This window comes from Paroedura picta, chromosome 1 (genome assembly GCF_049243985.1).
Source record: "Paroedura picta isolate Pp20150507F chromosome 1, Ppicta_v3.0, whole genome shotgun sequence".
In the NCBI taxonomy this organism is placed as follows: domain Eukaryota; kingdom Metazoa; phylum Chordata; class Lepidosauria; order Squamata; family Gekkonidae; genus Paroedura; species Paroedura picta.
Genome location: NC_135369.1, coordinates 42400483 through 42420927, shown reverse-complemented (window position 1 = coordinate 42420927; position 20445 = coordinate 42400483). Strand labels below are relative to the sequence as shown.

Here is a 20445-nt window from a genome sequence, read left to right as displayed (position 1 = left end):
TCAGTAGTCTTTGTCTCCTGAAGCAGGCTCAATCTTCATCAGGCAATTTTTAAAATTTTTGATAATTAAAAAAAATGTCTATCCTTTTCTTCCAATGGGGGATAGTGACCTTTCACATAACTCCCTTTTCCTCCACTTGCCCCTCACAACAACATGGCTGATAGACATGTGACGTGCCCCAAAATTCCTGGCAGGTTGAGTAATTCAAACCTGGTCATCCCAGGTCTTAATCAAATATTTCTTTGCATACCTGGGATTCCGTCCATCCCCTCAAGTAGTCTGGTTTTGTGCTATCGTGATTGGCAGGTGGATGAGTAGATGGGGGTATCAGTCACTTTAGACTGATACTGAGGAATGTACATGTGCAAATTTTATGTGTTCTTCCCTGCTTACTCATTAATCATTCTATATTCCTACTCGTATTTATTATTTAGAACTTGGCTCTTTTCTCATATAGTAATTACATCTTTTTGAGAGGCCACACTCTCTGCCCTATATTTGACATTCCCATTGATTACTAGTGTGCTAACCGGCATCGTCAGGTGACTTGAGGGTAACTCTCTCAAGGTCTAAAAGAGTACCCTGGAAGTTCTTACCAAGGAAGGGTGTCATATAACTGAAGTCAAGATCCTAAATGTAGCTTCTCTCCTGTTATATAATCTGAGCTAAATAATCTCCTAGTATTCTGGTATTTCTAAATGTGCCAGAGAAGGCTGAATGCTCTCTGGATGGGAATGATGTCTTAAATGCTGACACCCAGTTCGTGTTGTTAAAAAGTGTCTGCATATGATCTCATACTCAGGTTCAAGTACAGAATTGTGTGACATGCAGAAGCAGTTATGTCTATTCACACCACAGTGACTTCTGCCAGCAAGATAGTTCCAGAAAATGCAGTTGGAATCTCACTGGAGTGCATTGCTTCTATATGCTATTGCTATATGCAATACATATCTCAAATGCGATGCTCTATAAAATACTTCGTGTTTTGAGGACCATGCAGAGCTTGTTAAAAACCCCACTACATAGTTCTCTTATATAAATACAGCATATAACTGAGAAGCATTGTGTCTTCTGCAACCGTGCCACACCGGTGCAGAATTTGGTATTGAGGAATGGAACTCAGCTACTCAAGAGATTCTATTCTTATTCAGAACCTTTAACACTGCCGTAATGAGTCTCTGGATGTGTCACACAAAGTGTGTTGCTGAAGCAGGAGCAGAAGTTGGATGAAGAGGATCGAGGCTGCACCAATTTGCAGGCTCTTCCTCTTTTCAGACTACAAGATATAGAATAAATGGTTTCCAATAAGGAAGTGTATGCAAATACTTGGGTCACAGATTTTTTTTTGGTGCAGAACTTGGAGAACTTTCTAGTAGCTTCTGAAAAGGAATGCAAATAGCTGTACATACAATAAATGCAACAGGTAACAGCAGATATGAGTATAATTTTGAAATTGTATTGATGCACATAGAATTGAATTAACCTCATAGGTAATCTGGCCTGAAAAGCACAATTTAATTTAGAAGGTAAAGATGGAGAGCTCGCCCTCCTGCCTTACTGTTCTTATTGCTTCAAATAGGTGCCATAGAGACTGACAAGTTTTAGGGGACCTCTGCAACTCCATCAGCAGCAGGAATCCATCTTGAGGGCCTGTAGCCTTAATACTGATGAACAATAACATGAGGACATAATGACTGCTTCTGTTTGGCTTTCCTCTACTCAAAGTATAGTACAGAATTTCCAGGACTTTTGACATCCAACCTGGAAGCTAAAGAATGACACTTGGCAGATCAAGGGTAGAGACTGGTTAAATAAGGTTCAGTATTTGGTATGGGTTGAGGACAACATGGTAGATCAGGGGGAAGAGATTGGCTGTGGCGTAAGCCTTGCAAGTCAAGTGTTGATGGGGAGAAGGTAGAAACCAAGTATCTCAAGCTCAGCAGAAAATAGCCTGTCCTTTTGATTTTGCTGTTATTTCAAGCTGACATTTTACTCTTTCTTTGGAAGGAGTCCGAGAAGACTGAAATCAAATAAATAAATAAAAATAGTAATCCTCACAAGAATTGCATAATGTGGGGTATCATATATCATATCTTGTTACGTGTGTCCTAGTTCTCAGAGTGGTGAGAAGGTTCAGGGGCTAGTGCTTGCCCAGATCAGTTTCCTTTAGACAACAGAGCATTGGAGATTGATGATGTTTTTGTAGAATGTGCTTTATTTACAAATATGCAGGAAGAGTACACATGGAGACAAAGCACTCCTTCTGGGTACTACCCTTCATTGGACCTCACTATACACCCAATATTAATCAGGCAAGCCCAAAAGCAGCTGTCTGCTTCCCTCACTCAAACTGCAGGCACACATCTGCTCTTTCTCGTCAGTTGGGTCACCTCTTTCAAGCCAGGATGGGCATGAATAGTTATTCTCCAATACTGAAGATCCATTGTTGAAATGTTGACAATTATTAAAACATTCTACCATTCCCTTTGTCGTATTGGATAGACTAATCAATCAAAATGTAAGGATACAACAGTTGGGTGGCTGAGAGACATCACCTTAGGTTATGCGGTGAGTTCTTTGATATAGAAGAGATCTAAACTGGAGTCTTCAGGCACAGCACTCAAGCTTGTAGCCACTACAGTGTATGAACTGTCCACGGAGGAATAGAGTATGACTTGATGAAGAATGACAAGGCTTGGGAAGTGGAGATCATGGATGATTAGCCTCATAGGAAAACATGATCTTTAAAGAGTTTTGAAGGGGGAAATTTATGTTTGAGGAAGGATATATGGGAGAGAGGCTGATGGACAAGGGAGAGGAGATGTAGAGGGCAAGCAAGGGAGAAGAGGATATACTTGCAGGTACTTCAACCTGGGAACAGAAAATAGAGGTGGGCCCAGCTGCAGTTTGTCCTTACACTTTGTTCCCCTTTCATTCTGCACCAGAAGAAATTCAGGCTGGCAACCTCTTCTGTGAACTCAAGTAAACTTGCAACCGGATAGGACCTGCAAGGCTTCTGGCTTCAGTGGTGCCTCAGAACATTAGTATGTGAACAACTAATATGGTGTTACTCTGCACCTCCGTGATTTGCACTTTGGATTTATTTTCATACAGCTTTCAGTGCTGTGTATTCATTTCTGTTAAAGGGATTTAAAGTGGTGTGGTTACCTTTTATTTTTGCTGGGGGATCAGAAGGGCCCTTTTGTCACCAATTGCACACGTTCATTTGTTTACAAATAAACCACAAAGGACCATCACCGGAGGTATACTCATTGGGAAGCTGGAAGGAAGGGACTCAAATGGCAGAAGCAACGGGAGTGATCAAAGAAAGGGGGCCTGAAGCTCCGCTGCCTACTTAAATGAGTCCCTCCCAACTGCCTTGTCTTCTCCCTCTTGCTTGCCCTGCTGCCAGCTCCCACCACCTGTCTGATCTGTAACTAGCAGGGATGCTTGCATAAGTAAATGGAAAAACACTGAGCAAAATACTTCTCCGACTGTCTGTTTCTGCATAACAGCTTACTCTGGCTCCACAAAATGTCAATATGAATGTCCTCTACTGATATGTTCTTGCCCCTAACCACCCTCAGAGAGGACTTTCAGGACACAAAAGAAGAGGTTGCCTGGTAAAAAGGAACGCAAAGAAATATCCTCTCCTCCAGACTCCTCCTGCTGGAATATTTTGCACAGTATTACATACCTTAAACAATGTATCAGGAAAAATTGCATTAAAACTGCTGCCAGAAGCAATCCATTACCTTCCTTACTTTAGAAATTCTTTACATTTAGTGTAACAGCAACCTGACTGGATCAGACCAGTGGTCCATCGGGTTCAGCATATAGTTTCCCACAGTGTCTAAACTGATGCTTTCAGAAGGCCTGCCAGCAGGGTACCATAATAGAGACAAATGCCTCATTGCCAGTGGTCAGAGTGTTGGCCAAGAATATGGAGGACCAGAGTTCAAATCTCCATCCACCCTAGAGTTGCCAGTCTCCTGGTAAGACTTGGAAATCTCCTGCAATTTCAGCCTATCTACAAGCTATGACAATTACTTTATCTGAGCCCATTCCACACACATTGGATAATGCACTTTCAAAGTGTTTCTGCAGCTGGGTTTTTCTATGCAGAACAGGATAATCTACTTTTAAAGTCTACTAAAAGTGGGGTGGGCCTTGGAAAATTGGCTGCTTTGGAGGGTAGACTCCATAGCATTATGTCCTGCTGAGAACCCCAAACCCTGCAGTTCCTCAGGGTCCGCCCCTAAAAATACCAAGGCATTTTCAACCCAGAGTTATCAAGACACCATGATGCTCATTTGCTCTTTCACCTTCTCTCAGCTTAACCATGCAGGAATTTTGTGCAGACAACACTGGGGGAAAAGCAAGAGAGACATAAAAAGGCAATAGGTGGCCTTACCTGCCCCCAATATCCAGCGACCTGCTTCACAGAATACATCACCAGATACCCCCTCCCCCAGACCTATGCACATGGTTTTGAGACTAAGGGCCTTCATTCTCGTTGCCAATGTGGTATAGTGGTCAGAGTGGGTAGTAAAAAGGTAAAGGTATCCCCTGTGCAAGCACCGAGTCATGTCTGACCCTTGGGGTGACGCCCTCCAGCGTTTTCATGGCAGACTCAATACGGGGTAGTTTGCCAGTGCCTTCCCCAGTCATTACCGTTTTACCCCCCAGCAAACTGGGTACTCATTTTATTGACCTCGGAAGGATAGAAGGCTGAGTCAACCTTGAGCCGGCTGCTGGGATTGAACTCCCAGCCTCATGAGCAGAGGTTCAGACAGCATGTCTGCTGTTTTACCACTCTGTGCCACAAGAGGCTCCAGAGTGGGTAGTATTATGGCTCAAATTCCAGCTCACCATGAAATTCAACAGGTGATTTTTGGCTTGTCAGTCTCTTGCTGTGTAATCTAATTCACAAGGTTGTTGTGAGGATAAAACATGACGAAAGAGCCATATACACCACCCTGAGCTTCTTGGAGCAAGAGTGGGATGAACAAGTACTCTAATCTAATAAATAAATTTGCTGCCTCTAACTATGGAGGTATACTGATGAATTTATGAAAAGCATGATGTGGCTACATTAATCTATGCTCTGCTAGCTTCCAGGTGGGACCTGGGGATCCCCTGGAATTACAGCTCATCACACTTCAGAGATCAGTTCCCTTAAAAGAAATGGATGCTTCAGATGGTGGACTTTGTGGCATTGTACCCCACTGAAGTCCCTGTCCTCCCCAGGCTCCACAACCAAATCTCCACCCCCAATTCCCAATCTGGAGTTGGCAACCTAGCCCCCCATCTCGTGCTGGACCTGGCAACCCTAAGGACTGCCTTTGAAAAGGGGCTGGAAACTTCAAATTGGTGCAAAATGCAATAGCCAGGCTATTGTCAGGTGTCTGTCACAGGAATAGTTTCACTCATGTGCTAAAAAAATCTGCACTATTTACCCATTTGTTGGCTCTTACCGTTGAGGCTGTAAACTGCTTTGGGCTAGGGTACCTGAGGGCCGAATTCCTTCCTGTTCTACCCAGCATACCAGTTAAAATCTCAAGCCCTGATCTCTGTGTCCCCCTCCTTCAGAGGTAAGGTGAGAGGCATTTAGTGAAAGGTATTTGCTGTACTGGCACTTCACCTTCGGAATACCCTCTCGCATGAGGTTCATCTCATTCCTACTTCATTGTCTTTTAGCCACCATGCCAAAATGCATCTTTTTTATGTGGGGTTATAAGGAATTGGGTTTTATTTTACTAGCTTTTTAAAATGGTCTCAAGTCTGTTTGACATATAATTTTTATGCTGTTCATGTTCAATGGTTGGTTGTTTTATATTGATATATTATTTTAATTGTAAGCAACTTTCAGCTAGACTCTGAAGAGGCAACACAGAAATATCTGAAATAAAAAAATGAATATCCCCTCTTAGACCGTTTATGCACTGGAGGTTTCATGCCGGGCTGCAGGCTGGAGTTTTAGTCGTGGTAGGTTGCCCCACCTCTTCCTGCACCCACAAAAGGTAGCATTTGGCCTGGTGCACCTCATCTGCCTCTGATTTTTGCTCCTGCATGGGAGCTGGGGCAGTGAAGTTCCCAGTGCATAAACGGTCTTTATGTGTCGGTTCCCTTTTGAGCCCTTCTATAACTCCCACGGCAGCTAATCCTGTGTGCTGGAAGCCTCAATGCCATTGCCACGTCACTTACTCCTCTTTCTCCAGGGCTTTGGATCCAGCCAGGTTTTCAGCTCCCTCTCCCTCCTTACCAGAGCTCCTGGCACACATGGGTTTTGTTAATGTGCAATCTCTGCAATCCCCACCACAGTCTTTTTGGGAAGTCAAAGGTAACCTGTCTTCTTATACATTAGCAGAATGGCTGATTGACTCCAGCCCTCTTTTCTACTGCATGTCGGCATGTCCATTAATTTATGAGTGGACCACGGGAAGGTATCGGCCCTCACCTCAACTGATGCATCTGAACTGATGCTGGGGAGAATCTTCTTCATGCCTTGAAGTAAATGTGCAGACCTTCTGTCCTGATCTGCAAAAAAGGGAATATTATCGACCTTGAAAGAACTGTATGAATCTATACAATAAAAAACAAATAAAAATTGCATAGCCACAGATTGCACATTGTACGTTTTATATAACAGAATATAGTTGAAGTAATGATTACAGTAATAGTGATTTATTGTTAAGAACTCACTTTCCCCTGACCAACATTGCTAAGAGACTTTGGGAGCAATTCTAAACATATCTCCTCCGAGGTAAGACCCATGTTATTCAATGGGGCACACTCCTAGAAAAGTCTTAGACTTGTAGCCTTTGTTTTATTAGAAATCATCATGCTACATTCCTTAGCTTCACAGAGGGACTAAATATATTGTGCTATTGTGTACATGATAGTCTCATAAGCTATGGAGCAGTTGACAAATGCCAGGATAGTCCATGATGACAAGTGTTGCTAAACATAGGCAGCAGCAGCATGGATTGTCCTTTATTGAATCCAAAGGATTCGTTCTGCCCAGATCCAAGTTCCTGTGGAATGCATCCATGCATCCCAGACATTTACTTAATTCATTCTTCAATCCCAGTGACACATAGGGCAGATTGTCACCAGGAGCAGATCCAGCAGATAATTAAATTGATCCCCACCTCCTCTTTCCTTTTTTAAAAAAAATACTGCCATTATGACATTAGAGTGTATGGGATGCAGTACAAAGCAACAGTGATTGCTATTTTGCAGAAGTATATAAGTCCACCGAGAAGATATCTCTGGGCTTCTAATGCACTCAGTAGAATATACACCATTTGCCTAATCTACATGGCTTTCATCTAGTTATTTGATGAACCAATCTATCTGCAAAAAAATCAGATGGGGAAATTGTTAACAAAACCATCTGCTTTGTAAGAGTTAACTGCATGTCATCATTATTATGGTTAGGCAGTACAATCAACAGCGTGTGGATTTTAGCACAAGAATGGCTGTGACATCTTGCAGTGTTGCACTAGCATTATGAGCCACCCAAGGGAGTTTTGTGCCAGGTATTACAAGGGTCTGATCCTGTTGAGTTTGCATATGGAACCACTGTTCAGTGATATAATATATCCCCTGCAAACAAGCTGTCCTAAGTTTGATTCCAGTAAAGGGTCTCAAGGCATCAAGCAGAGAACGACCTTTGTGATAGTCCTTGGAGAGTTCTTGCCAACTGGATTACCCAACAATAATAATATTAATAAATGACATCACAGCCAGCTGCAGCACAGCAATTATACTATACAATACAATCTTCCATAGTGTGCGCCCAACCCATTACTACAGCAGGGGTCCACAATGAGGTGCCTATGGTCACCATGACTCCCAGCAATTGTTTTTAGAAATTGTGTGGGGTCAGATGGGTCTTCTGCCCAGCAGAGCTTCTGATTGGACATTGGAAATCTGATGGGCTGTAGAGATTAAAACAACATTGGCAGCACCTGCCACCACAGGGTCGGTTTTATTCTCTCTCATGGTCCTTTTCCCCTCAGTGTATCTTTTTTTGTCCTCTGTACTTGGTCTCTCTGTCTCCCTCTGTGTCTTTCTCTTGTGGCTCTGCTTCCACTGGTGGCCATTCTGTGGTTGCACCTACCACTTCCATGTTAGAATTCCAAAGGTGCTTACAGGCTCATAAAGGTTGGGGGATCCCAGACCTAGGATACCATGTTGCTTCTGATTTATGCAACAGGATTATTACACTAGGCGGTATTTACCTTACCTTTTTTCTTGCCTAACCTGGCTCAGATACAACCTTAGGGAATACCAGAGAGGTATGACTGTGGACATATTGTTTGTGTGTTTTGTGTTTATGCCAATAAAGGTATTCTGATTCTGATTGTTTGTGTGTTCTCTGCTCCCAATTTTAGCATGCCAGACTGCGGACTAGAAGACACCAATTCATACTTTTCTAGATATGTATGAAAATATTCCTTACAGTCTCTTGAATTGTAATTATGGGGTGCAGTTCCACACCTAGTCTACATAATGATGATCCTGGAGGAAGCCATCAAGGAAGCCTCACATTATCAGTCTTCAGTTTATTGTCTTGATAACAAGTTTCCCCTACAACATTTGTCTTCTTCTGTGGGAAGCTAGATGGAAAAACCTGTCGTAATGTTAATGTACAACAAGCCTGGACATGTTTTAAGAAGAAACCAGTTTTATGCCTCACCACTGCATACCTTGTAATTCTGGTCCTATGTAATACCAGCTTTTTAAGGTCATGCATGGTTCCCAGAGATGCAGACAAGCACTGCTTTCCACTAAAATAAGCAAAGTCCTTTCTATACCAAACACTCTACGACTGTTCTACTAATGGAGAGTACAGACAGATAATCTATTAAGTTCAGAAAAATCACATACAAAATGCTATCTTTAAGCTACCTATAGTAGCGAAAACATTTTGGCCTCAGCGGAACAAGTAACTGAATCCTATGCACATTTTCTCAGAAGCAAGTCCCAGTGAGTTCAGTGGTTCATGCTCCTGGTATTGCAGCCATAAGGTGCAATTTCATACACCCTGATTTAGTGAACAATGCTAATAGTTACTTGTTACTTTGAGGTTTTCACGTGGCCGAGCTCAGGAGTTGCCCTCACTTATGGTCTCACACTGAATAGTGAAAATTACTTCCAAATATATGAAGAATTGGGCTTTAAAAATTGTACACACCAAGACAACCATTTTTAAATTCTTCTTGCATATATTATGCTATTTTAATTTTTTTCTTTGTACTTCTATTAGATGCATTTATGTCCTAGAGCTTTTTAAAAAGTTTGCTTGATTTTTATTTTATTTATTTTATTTTATCAATTCAGTTGACGGGCAGTAATCTTCTTGGCTTCTCTGAGCACGTAAGTAGTATGAGCTTGTCAGTGTGATCCTTGCCCTAGTGAAATCCCCCATTTAATCAGGTTCCTGACATCATGGTCTTTTATGTAATGCTGTCATTGCTTTCATCTTCAGAATGATCACTACGGACTCATTCCTCGACAGATTTCTCATTTAGGGCTTCTCCCCTCCCTGGTTCTCAAGTTTGACAGCAAGGCAGGACTTGGATACAGCTAGGAGTGGAGTGCACAGTTTCTGCGGGAACTATGGTAGACCTTACTGTAAAATGTTCTGTTTTTTTTTACATAGAATCATAGAATAATAGAGTTGGAATGGGCATTATGGGTCATCTAGTCCAACCCCCTGCAATATGCAGGACACTCACATCCCAATCGCTCATCTACTGTAACCTGCCACCCCTTTGCCTTCACAGAATCAGCCTCTCCGTCAGATGGCTACCCAGCCTCTGTTTAAAAATGTCCAAAGATGGAGAACCCACCACCTCCCGAGGAAGCCTGTTCCACTGAGAAACCACTCTTCTTCCAGATGACTTCATAAAACTGAAAAGAAGAAAACCCAAACAACTTAGTCTTCTGGCCTGCATATCCCATTTGAGAAGCACTAGTAAATTCTTGGGAATTTCAGTTTACTGAAAATGTGGGGACAGTTTAATTGCATTTCTGAATATGCCGTTTATCACGTCAGCATTTGCATAAATACTGCTAGCAATATCGTTGATAACAGGAGCCTACAGATCATTTTTAGATGGTTTATAGTGTTATTTTTTTCCTACAGACATGCCTGCATAATATAGGACCCACATCTCTCACTGTGCCAAGGGTCTTTCTTAGGCTTGTAGAATCTTATCCTCTTATGTTTGCATTCAGAAAAACCACATGAAATTTTTACCAACCTTTCAAGTGTCAGAGCAATGGTGTCTACTTTTAAAAGTATGAGAAGCTGGTATTTGTCACTTCACTACAAGTGAAACTTCAGCAACTTTGATGTAACCTTCCCCTTTTCCCTTCTGTCTCTGAACTAAAATATTCTATGACATTAGATTGGCATTGTGTGCAGCCACATAGGGCAAAGGTGTCATTGCATTACTTTTACCACCCCCCACTTATGGTTGGGCAACTTGGTACAGAGTTTAAAATGTTGTAGTCATAGCAAATTATTAATCCTGCACTGTCTGGGAGATGTCGGACAGATACACTCTTCCAGTTTAGAACCATAAGTTACACAGATGAACTGTTGTGGCCCTGCAGATAGCAAGCAGATTGTGTAGAGAACTGCATGGGTTCAAGGGTAGAGATAGATGCAGCACTTTAAGAAGAGTGAAGTGAGCTTCTTTCATTTATATCCCCCAAAGAGCATTAAGATAAAGTGATCAGCACTTGAATCATAGAGTTGGAAGGGGCCATACAGGCCATCTAGTCCAACCCCCTGCTCAACGCAGGATCAGCCCAAAGCATTCTAAACTTGCTCAGGACCCTGGCCTGAAAGAAATAAAGCCTCGACCAGGGCCAGAGTTTTTTCAGGCCTGGCTCCGGCCTGGTGAGATGCTCTTCCTGGTGAGATCAGGACCCTCTGGGACGTTCAACAGTTCCAGAAGGCCTGTAAAACAGAGCTATGGTTGAAGCCAGGAAACTAACATCAAGAAAACACTGACCTCCCTGGTTGAGAAATCCCACTCATAAAACATCAGCCCACCCAATAGACATTAACTCCCCCCTCCGTAAGATTTTAAGAGACATTTTTAAATAATATATTTTAAATTAAGTTCATTATAATTGTTTTATTATGAAAATTAAATTACTTTGTATATGTTTTGTTGTTAGCTGCCCTGAGCTAACTTGGAAGTGTGGGCTACAAAAATGAAATGAAAAATAATAATTGTTGTTGTTATTCAAAGTTACTTCAGCCTAAACCCACTTTAATTTCATGAGCACATAGTAACTCTGCAGAGTATTGTACTGTTAATGTTCTAGAAAGAGCAGGACAGCCAGAACAGTTGTTTCCCAGCATGTCAGAAACATTCAGCTGGCTGTTCTGGATTGGCTAACACCTGTGATGTCATAAACTCACAATCTCTGTAGTAGATTTGCAACAGTTCTGAAATATCTCTGTTGGGGGTGTTTTTGTTGAGGTAGAGAAAGTGTAAGCGTACAACTTTAAAAATATTTTTTAAATGGTGGACAGCACACCTGAAACATGAGGAAGGGAGCAAGACTGAGAGCAGATCAAGCATTTGACTTGTGTTCATGTATATAAACACACACATATAGACCAAACTGTGAATATAGATTTACAACACAGGTTAAGAACCCACTATGACTGCTGCTCTATTATTATTTATAATATTTCTATGCCACTCTTCCCTTAAGGCTTGGGCACCTTGTAGAGTTAAAACTACAATAACATAGGCTACATCATCATAATAAAATTATTAAAATACATTTAACATTTAGATTAAAGTCATTAAAGTACATAACATTAGCTGTACACTTCATCCCTAATTCAGAGGTAGAAGAGGGGATGTGCATATTTTCAGTGGTGTTCTGATTGAGTGGTTTCTTGGTTAGGGCAGCCTGCAATTGTGATGGCCCATTCCCACATCAACCATAGGCCTGGTGGTACAGCTCAGTTGTACAAGGCCTGCAAAGCTATTTAAGGTCTGCAGGGCTCTGACCTCATTTGGCAGAACATTCCTCCAGGCTAGGGCCAGAGCCGAAAGAGTCCTGGCCCTGGCTGATGCAAGTTTTATTGATGTGGAAAACATCTATTGCTGCACTCCCTGTAACAGAAATGATAATGGACATGACGCCTGCTGTCCTGCCTCAGGGAGCATGCCAGTAGATGGTGGCTGTGCTGTCACCGTCTCCACCAACCATCTTGGTCAGGAGAATGAGGATGGCCTCACAAAATGGAGGCAGCTGCTGAGGTTCCGTGCCAAGCCCTACTGAGACTCTGAAACTGCCCATCTCCCACAGCCGGTCCCACCCTCAGGAGAGCAGGGATGGCCTCGCAAGATGGGTGGTGGCAGCTGCTGAGGCTGTGTTGAGCCCTGCTGTGCAGCCGACACCGCCCATCTCCCATGCTCAGGAGTGTGGGGATGGCGATGGAAGAGAGGTGGCAGTGGTGGTGCAATGATCGGTGCTCAGCACTGGCTGTGCTAGTTGCCCGTCCCTGCTTATGTGGAATGTAAGGGGCAAAAATCCTTGTCGCTAGATTTCTTTCCTAAAGGCCAGGGACCCTAAGCAGATTCTGATTGCTAGACCATAATGCTCTCGGGGGGCGTAGTGGAAGAGGCGGTCCCATAGATACAAAGGTCCCAGACAGTATAGGATTTTAAAGGTTATACTCAAAACTGTGAATCTAATTCAGTCACCAATCTGTAGCCAATGCAGTTGAGAAAGCATGGGCTAGGATATGTGCAGCTGCATTTTGGACAAGCTGGGGTTTCTAGAGCAGCCTCAAAGATAGCCCTCTGTGGAGTGAGTTACAGAAATCTAGCCTGGAGATGAACATTGTGTGGATCACTATAGCTAGGTTTGATGCCAACAGGTAAGGTGCCAGTTGCCATGCGGCTAGTGGAGATGACAGAATGCCTAGTGTGCAACATTTGTGACCTGGGCCTCCATGGAAAGAGCGGCATCCAAAGTCTCACTCAGGCTCGTGAGGATCTCCACTGCATGTGTTACATCTGAGTCCAAGTAAGGTTCTGGAAGCACCTAATGCTGAAGCCCAATAAAGACAAGCCTAATAAACCTGGCAGGGAAGCCAATAGGAAAGTAGAGTGTATTTTTAAAAGAAAGTTAAATCCGCCATTATCCTAAATTATCATTGTTTGCCAGGCCTGGATATTTCTTGTTTATCATGAAAGTTTTAGATTATATTTCACTTGTTCTGAAACTGGAGTAAAATTATTAGTCCAGAGCCACTGACTTTACAATCCTATGCAGAGTTATCCCACTCTAAACTCATAATAGGTCAGCCTAACTTGGCTGAACTCCTTGTACAAGTCTAAAAGCTGTCAAACAAAGTCTAGATAAACAGCTGAGACCCTGTGGATTTAAGCCTGTGCTTGAAAACAGTAAAAGGAATGTGTGTGTGAGTTTAGAGGACTTGCTATTTTGTTATTGTTGTCAACCATTCAGTTATGTCCAACTCTTGGCCATCCCATGGCACAGCTGTCAACACAATCCCCAATCCCGCACCACTTCCCTGTTTAGGTGATAATTACTGGACATAAACAAAGTTGTTCTTTAGACTAGCGATCCCCAACCTGTGGGTCACGGACCACATGTGGTCTTTCGACTAATTGGAGGTGGGCCCCAAGGGACACCTTCTCCCTCCCCCCCCCCCGGCCCTTTACAACACACTTCGGGTGCCATTGTCTCTCATCACTCCCAAATGGGACTATCTCGTTGCAGAGAAACAAGCTCAGGGTTCCCATTGATTTGTCATTGTCATGAGTTAAAACTTCCATGAAAATAAAATGTTCCTTATGTTCATTGTTGTGGCGTGTCTGTATCTTATTCTGAAGGGATGTTTAAACATTACCATAGCGATCAGAGAGCGCTAGGGCAGTGGTTGAGAGTAGAGGAGTAAATTACCCCCCCACCGGGCCTCAGTAAAAGGCGTTGAGTGGTCCCTGGTGATAAAAAGGTTGGGGACCACTGCTTTAGACTCATAAATTAATGTATTTAAGTATCATTTTACCAAAACATAATGATGAAAGCAACAGAGGTGTATTTTTCTTTATCTCTCTGCTACCTGCTTCCTCCACTGATTAAAAGGAACACTGTTCAGTAGCCATGGTTCAAAAGGTCATCCTGTAGCACAGAATATCTAGGCCACAATGACGCTTTGTAGCCTGAGGCATAATTATATGCTACTATGTTTCTGGGTAAATTGTGTTGACAGCACCAGCAGAATTTTCATTGATTTGGCTGAAATCAACTAGCCTGCTGCTACTGGGATAACATAAAGCAACTTACATTGTTATTTAATATATATATATTACACTTTTTGCAGGAAAATTATGAGGACATTCCCAACACAGAACATATATAAACTTATACAAAAAAAGATAATATCCAATTCAATAAGGCCAGTATTAGATTAAAAGTTGAGTGGCCCACAAGTCACAAATGCTGGTATGGTACTGGTGTGGCTGGTCAGTCTTCTATGCCTGGGATAGCTCAGGCTAGCTAGATCCTGTCAGATGTTGGAAGCTAAGCAGGGCTGAACCTTCAAGGATTTGGATGGAGTTCCTCTAAGGCAGGGGTAGTCAATCTGTGGTCCTCCAGATGTTCATGGACTGGGAATTGTAGAGTCCGCACCTGCGTGTGTGCGCCAACTGATGCACCAGCGCCCGCACCTCCCCCCCTGTGGCGCAGCACTGGCTGCGTTGGCCTGGAACAGCCAATTTGGACGCCACCACACACAACCCTAGTTCACGCACACTGCCATTCAGAGGTGTATCTCCCATCCAATATGCATGCTTCCCATTTTTGTGACCCAGATGTAGAACTCTGCACTTCTCTTTACTGAATAAACCAGCTCTCTCTCTCTCTACTGCAGAACATTCTTCTAATTACACATACTGGAAAAATTGTAGAATACTTGGAATCTTCCCCTGGCCCTTGTGTTGAAACCAGTCATACATAAAAGGGCAGGAGTCACTGTGTGAAAGCACAATCTTAACATGCCTCAGATCTTAATTTAATCCTTATATAGAACAATTAGTTTTGCCTGGAAGGAATCCCAGGCAGAACTGAGATTTGCATCAGATGCAGTCACAGAGGGGGCTGATTAGCTGTCTCAGATTCCAATAATTTTCTTAAGCACTTTCCCTTGTAGCCATCCCTCTGTTGAATTCAGGGGATTAATTACTTCTGCTTGCAGGTACTCATCTCATTAGCCCTTACTCATCATCTCCTCTCCATGTCATGCTACTGCCTGGTTTGCCACACATCAGCACTAAGCAGGAGGTCTGTGAACCTGGAGGACCCTGTCCTTCTCCTTTGCTAGAAACATAATGTACAAATTCAGGATGGCTTTCTCAGCCTCCTTCCATTGTCAATCCCATACTGAAGATGCTTGAGGTTACCGGCAAACAGAGAACAACCAAAGACCAGTCTACCTCAAGTCAATGTGGTCCAATCTAACCACAAACCCCTTTTAAATAGTACCAGAAATAGTATTTGGAAAATTAATCAGATGGATGTGGTTGCCAGCTCTCCTGCAGTGCAATCAAGTACATGGATTGTGTGTGGGTGTGTGTGGGGGGGAGAGAGTGCTCTGGTAAACTGGCATATAGTCCTACTATTACTATGGATGGTCACTGGTGTGGCTATACTGCAGGCCCCTCAGGTGCAACCTTTTATGTCAGTGGAGGAAGGAGTGTGCCCAGGAGTGTGGCAGGATATTTGGCTCCTTAGGCTTCCCCAGCCAAAGAATGCCACACTCCCTCACATAACTGATCCAGCAGGGTTCTTCTTATGCTCTTATTGCCAGATGCAGTGATGGCTACAGGAATAAACAGCTTTGAAAGCGGATGAGATAGATGCATGGAGGATGAATTGATCAATGGCTATTAATTATGGTAACTATGTGGAACCTCCACATTTGGAGGCACTAAAACCCTGAATCCCAAAACCAGGGGAGAGCCTTGGCGTCTATGATGTCTTATTGTTGGCTCAACCAGAGGAACTGGTTGGCCGTTGTGTGAGACAGGATACTGGACTAGATGGTCTGCTCCAGCAGGACCTTTCTTAAATGGCATGAAGTTATGCTATCCAGAACTGCAGCATATCCCATGCAATGGAAATGGCAAAACATTCCCCAGCCCTGATGTAGCACAAGACACCAATCACACCCCTCCCCAGAGGTGGCCAACTCCTTTGATAGTCACTGCCCACCCCCAATACATAAACGTGAGCCAGAATGCTCCATAGTTCATAAAGGGTGAGTGGCACAGGACTTATCACTCTGAGTGTTTCACAGTGGTGGTGGGAAATGCACAGAGAGGTCACTTAGGATTTTCACCTAAGGGGAGAGGAAAACTCCATGCTGTGGTTTAATATATTTAATTTCAGAATCCTTACAGGTACCTCCATCTCTAGAGAAGCACATGTTATTGGTCCGATCCCACCTTGTTCTGAGGGACAGTTGGCCTGTAAATTGTTTGCATCTTACTATTGTACTATCAATTGCATCTCTGTGCTGGAAATGTACAAATGGTTCTTTATTATACCATGCAATCTCATCATCATCACCGCCATTGTTCTAGGGGCTAATGCAGCCAATCAGCCTCCAGGCACAAATCTATTGACGGCACAAGCTAGAAACCCTGTATGTGTGTTCTATGGCAGTGGTCCCTAACCTTTTTATCACCGGAGACCGGTCAAAGCTTGACAATTTTACTGAGGCCCGGGGGGGGGGGTAGTCTTTTGCCAAGGGACTTTGCCGCCGCCTGAGCAAGCTCCACTTGCTTTCCTGCCAGCGCCCCTGACTTCCTGCTGCCTGCTGGGGGGTGCTGCCAGCAGCAGCTGCGCAATGCCATACTGAGGGGGAGCTCCAGCCGTGGCAGCTGCTGGAAAGCACCAAAGGTGAACTGGCCGCAGAGTGGCAGGGCAGCCCCCAAGGCAGCAGCTGGGGAGGAGGATGAGGCAGAGCCGCGGCCCGGTGTCGACTGACCCACGGACCGGTCCCGGTCCCCAGACTGGGGGTTGGGGACCACTGTTCTATGGGATTCTTCTCATATCCCCACTGCATGTGGGCCCATTAGGTCTTCTGTGCGAAGGTTAGTTGGGTCCATTCTGAGATTTCATAATATAAAGGGAGGTTATCTAATAGACCCAGTTCCAAAATTATTTAAAGGCAAGGCTGTTCCTAGAATCATAGAGTTGGAAGGGGCCATACAGGCCATCTAGTCCAACCCCCTGCTCTACGCAGGATCAGCCCTAAGCATCCAAGAAAAGTGTGTATCCAACCTTTGCTTGAAGACTGCCAGTGAGGGGGAGCTTACCACCTCCTTAGGCAGCCTATTCCACTGCTGAACTACTGACTGTGAAAAATGTTTTCCTGATATCTAGCCTATATCGTTGTACTTGTAGTTTAAACCCATTACTGCGCGTCCTCTCCTCTGCAGCCAATGGGAACAGCATCCTGCCCTCCTCCAAACTTTAACAGATTACAGATTCATAGGAAGAGCTTTCCCTATTACTGCATATTCATGATAAATACAACTGGAGCAAGACAAAAGAGTTGGAAATGACACAGCAGAACAGGGTGATGCACACTGATCATCACTACTAATAATGTCCTGGCTCCAGCAGATGACTAGCAATGCACTGGGAATGGGGTCTGTCCAAGCCTTTAACTGTGTTGGAGTGTAACCTGGAGAGAGCCAAAAGAGACACAAGGACAAAAATGAGAAATGTTCAGTCATAGCAGCAAACAAGCAGGTTCAGACATGCTGCAGAAAGCATGGACTACAGATATGAGAGAGCTATGCTCTTTCAGTTTAGTTCTTGGAGTGGTGTAGATCTCTCAGAGCACTGCTGCATGTGAGTGGTTCAGAAGGTCAGCAGGAAGAATGTCTGTTATATTTTTATCCTACTTTTCAGACAAGAATTGTCTCCCAAAGAGGCTCATACCAATTAACATTCCCTACACAATACTGACTGGCAGGCACTGTCCACGAATGCAAATGAGGCACATGCCCTTTCCTCAGGCTTGCAAACCAAAAGACAAAACACACAGAGCAAAGGAAGGGAAAAGGTAGGATAGGGTGGCCTGTTGGGCAGGGACATTTACATCCAATCTTGGTCACACTCAAGCTGATCTTCCCTTGCTGGTCTGGGGGGGATGAATGTGGTTTAGCCCCTACGACCTCAAAGGGTGCTTCCCTTCTCTCCTGTTGTCACAGGGTGGCTGCTGCAGAGTTTTTTCTTTCTTTCTGGCAGCAAAAGCTCTCAGCAGCTGCTCATTCTTGAGCCAGTGACCAGGCCAAGCTTATCCTCCCCTTAGATCTTTATTTACTAAAGTTGCATATCACTTTTTAAATAAAGCTCTCAAATTGGCTAACAACAATCAAAATATTTAAAAAATATTATTATTATTATTATTATTATTATTATTAGATTTATTCCCCGCCACTCCCTTGCAGCTCGTGGCGGGTTACAACATCTTAAAATCTCCATTAAAACTCAATTAAAACAATAATTACAATTTTAACATTACTAACATGGCAAGATCGGCAAATCAACTTCCCCCCTCCCACTACTGGCAGGTGGAGAGGGGATCCTGATGGTTTACTTTGGTCCTAGTCCCAAATCCCGGGGGGGGGGGCATAGGTCTATGTTGTCAGCCTTGGCCTCAACCATAAACCTGGCGGAAGAGCTCCGTTTTGCAGGCTCTGCGGAACGATGAAAGATCCCGCAGGGTCCGCAGCTCTCCCGGGAGCTCATTCCACCAGGCAGGGACCAGGACCGAAAAGGCCCTGGCCCTGGTCGAGGCCAGGCGTGCTTCCCCAGGGCCGGGAACGACCAACAGATTTTCACCCGCAGAGCGCAAGGCCCTGCGGGGGGCATAGGGTGATGATGGGGAAACATCAGTAGCTCAGAGTATATTGGCAGGTGTATATAATGAAGGTGATAAATCCAGCCCTTGGGGAGAGAGGATCCACAGGCTAGAAGCAGCATCCAAGAAGGCTTCAGTATAGGTTCCCTCTAAATGCATCTCTGTGAGCGCAGGTTCCTGCAACAAGGCTCCACGTGCAGCCAGCTGGGTGACTTTGGGCCAGTCACAGTTCTCTCAGAACTCTCTCAATCTCACCTATCTCACAAAGTGTCTGTTGCAGGGAGAGGGAGGGTGGGCCATTGTGAGCCTCTTTGAGACTCCTCCAGGTAGTGAAACACAGGATACAAAACCACAGCTGTTTTTCTTCTTCTTGGACAGTGTTAGGGGATGGGCCAGAGGGGGTGATTTGTTGTTGTTGTTATTGTTTCAGACATATACAAAGAGATCCTTGTTTGGAGTTGCCAGTGTTATTTTAAAGCATAATTTTCAGGCAAGTAGACAGCAAGATGGATGGTGCATAAGAAGGGTTTCCCCCCCTCCCCATACTGATTTCCCCCGGGAGCTATTTGTTCCACTGGGCCTAAGAAAATATGCAGCAGCTCCATGGGGCTGCCCAGTGGGGCAATTAATGGCTCTCTGAAGTCATCTCAGGGACAAGGCTTAATCCCCCCTCCCTTTGATTCAAATCAAGAAGGGTAGGTTTTTATACTCTGCTTTTCTCTACCCTATGGAGTATCAAAGTGGCATACAATCACATTCCAATCCTCTCACCACATCAGTCACCTTGTGAGAGAGGTGGGGCTGAGAGACAGAACTGTGACTGGCCCAAAGTTACCCAAGCAGACTCCATAAGGAGCCGTGGGAAATCAAACCCAGTTCTGATTAAAGTCTCCTGCTCTTAGCCACTATACCATTCTGGCTCTCAAGTTTCCTCATGCCTGATAATTAAGCTTTACAAAATTTCAAGACCGCATCTAGTAAGGACCTCAATGAATTATGCAATTGGATGTGCTTCATGCCTCCAGCAACTGATCACAGGCACCCCAATCGGACTAGATTTGGATACTGTTACCACAGAGATGTATGAATTCCAAACTATGCACGTTTTCTTTGATTCACAATCCTTGAAGGTAGGTCTGAGTTTAACACTCCGCAACATAATTTCCAAAAAAGCTTTGGTTATCCTGTTCTCATGTGCTGGTGCAGTAAGAGTAAGAAAGTTTCCCTCATGTCCTGCTCTTGTATTCCTGCCAACATTAGCTTTAAAATCTCTGGAATGGTTGCATAACATGCACACCACTGGATGTCTGCAAACTTTCAAAGAACCTGTTGTTCTTTTCCTTGTTAATTATTGCCACAAAATAAAGAATTGCATTGTTGTCTGTCTATTGATTCCCTCCTCCTTTCACCACAACTCTTGCAGTATTATTTGCATCTTAATACATAATCTTTTGATAATTTATATTAAACTAGCCACTTTGAACTAC

At 43.8% G+C, this 20445-nt stretch overlaps 1 long non-coding RNA gene across 1 annotated transcript in view; it reads right to left on the bottom strand.

Annotated features, from left to right (window-relative positions):
* Positions 1-20445, bottom strand: part of LOC143836372 (uncharacterized) — a 52611-nt gene that overhangs the window by 25292 nt on the left and 6874 nt on the right. Inside the window, exon 2 of the long non-coding RNA XR_013230590.1 lies at positions 6461-6540. This is a non-coding gene — a long non-coding RNA (uncharacterized LOC143836372). The remainder of the gene's footprint in view (positions 1-6460; positions 6541-20445) is intronic.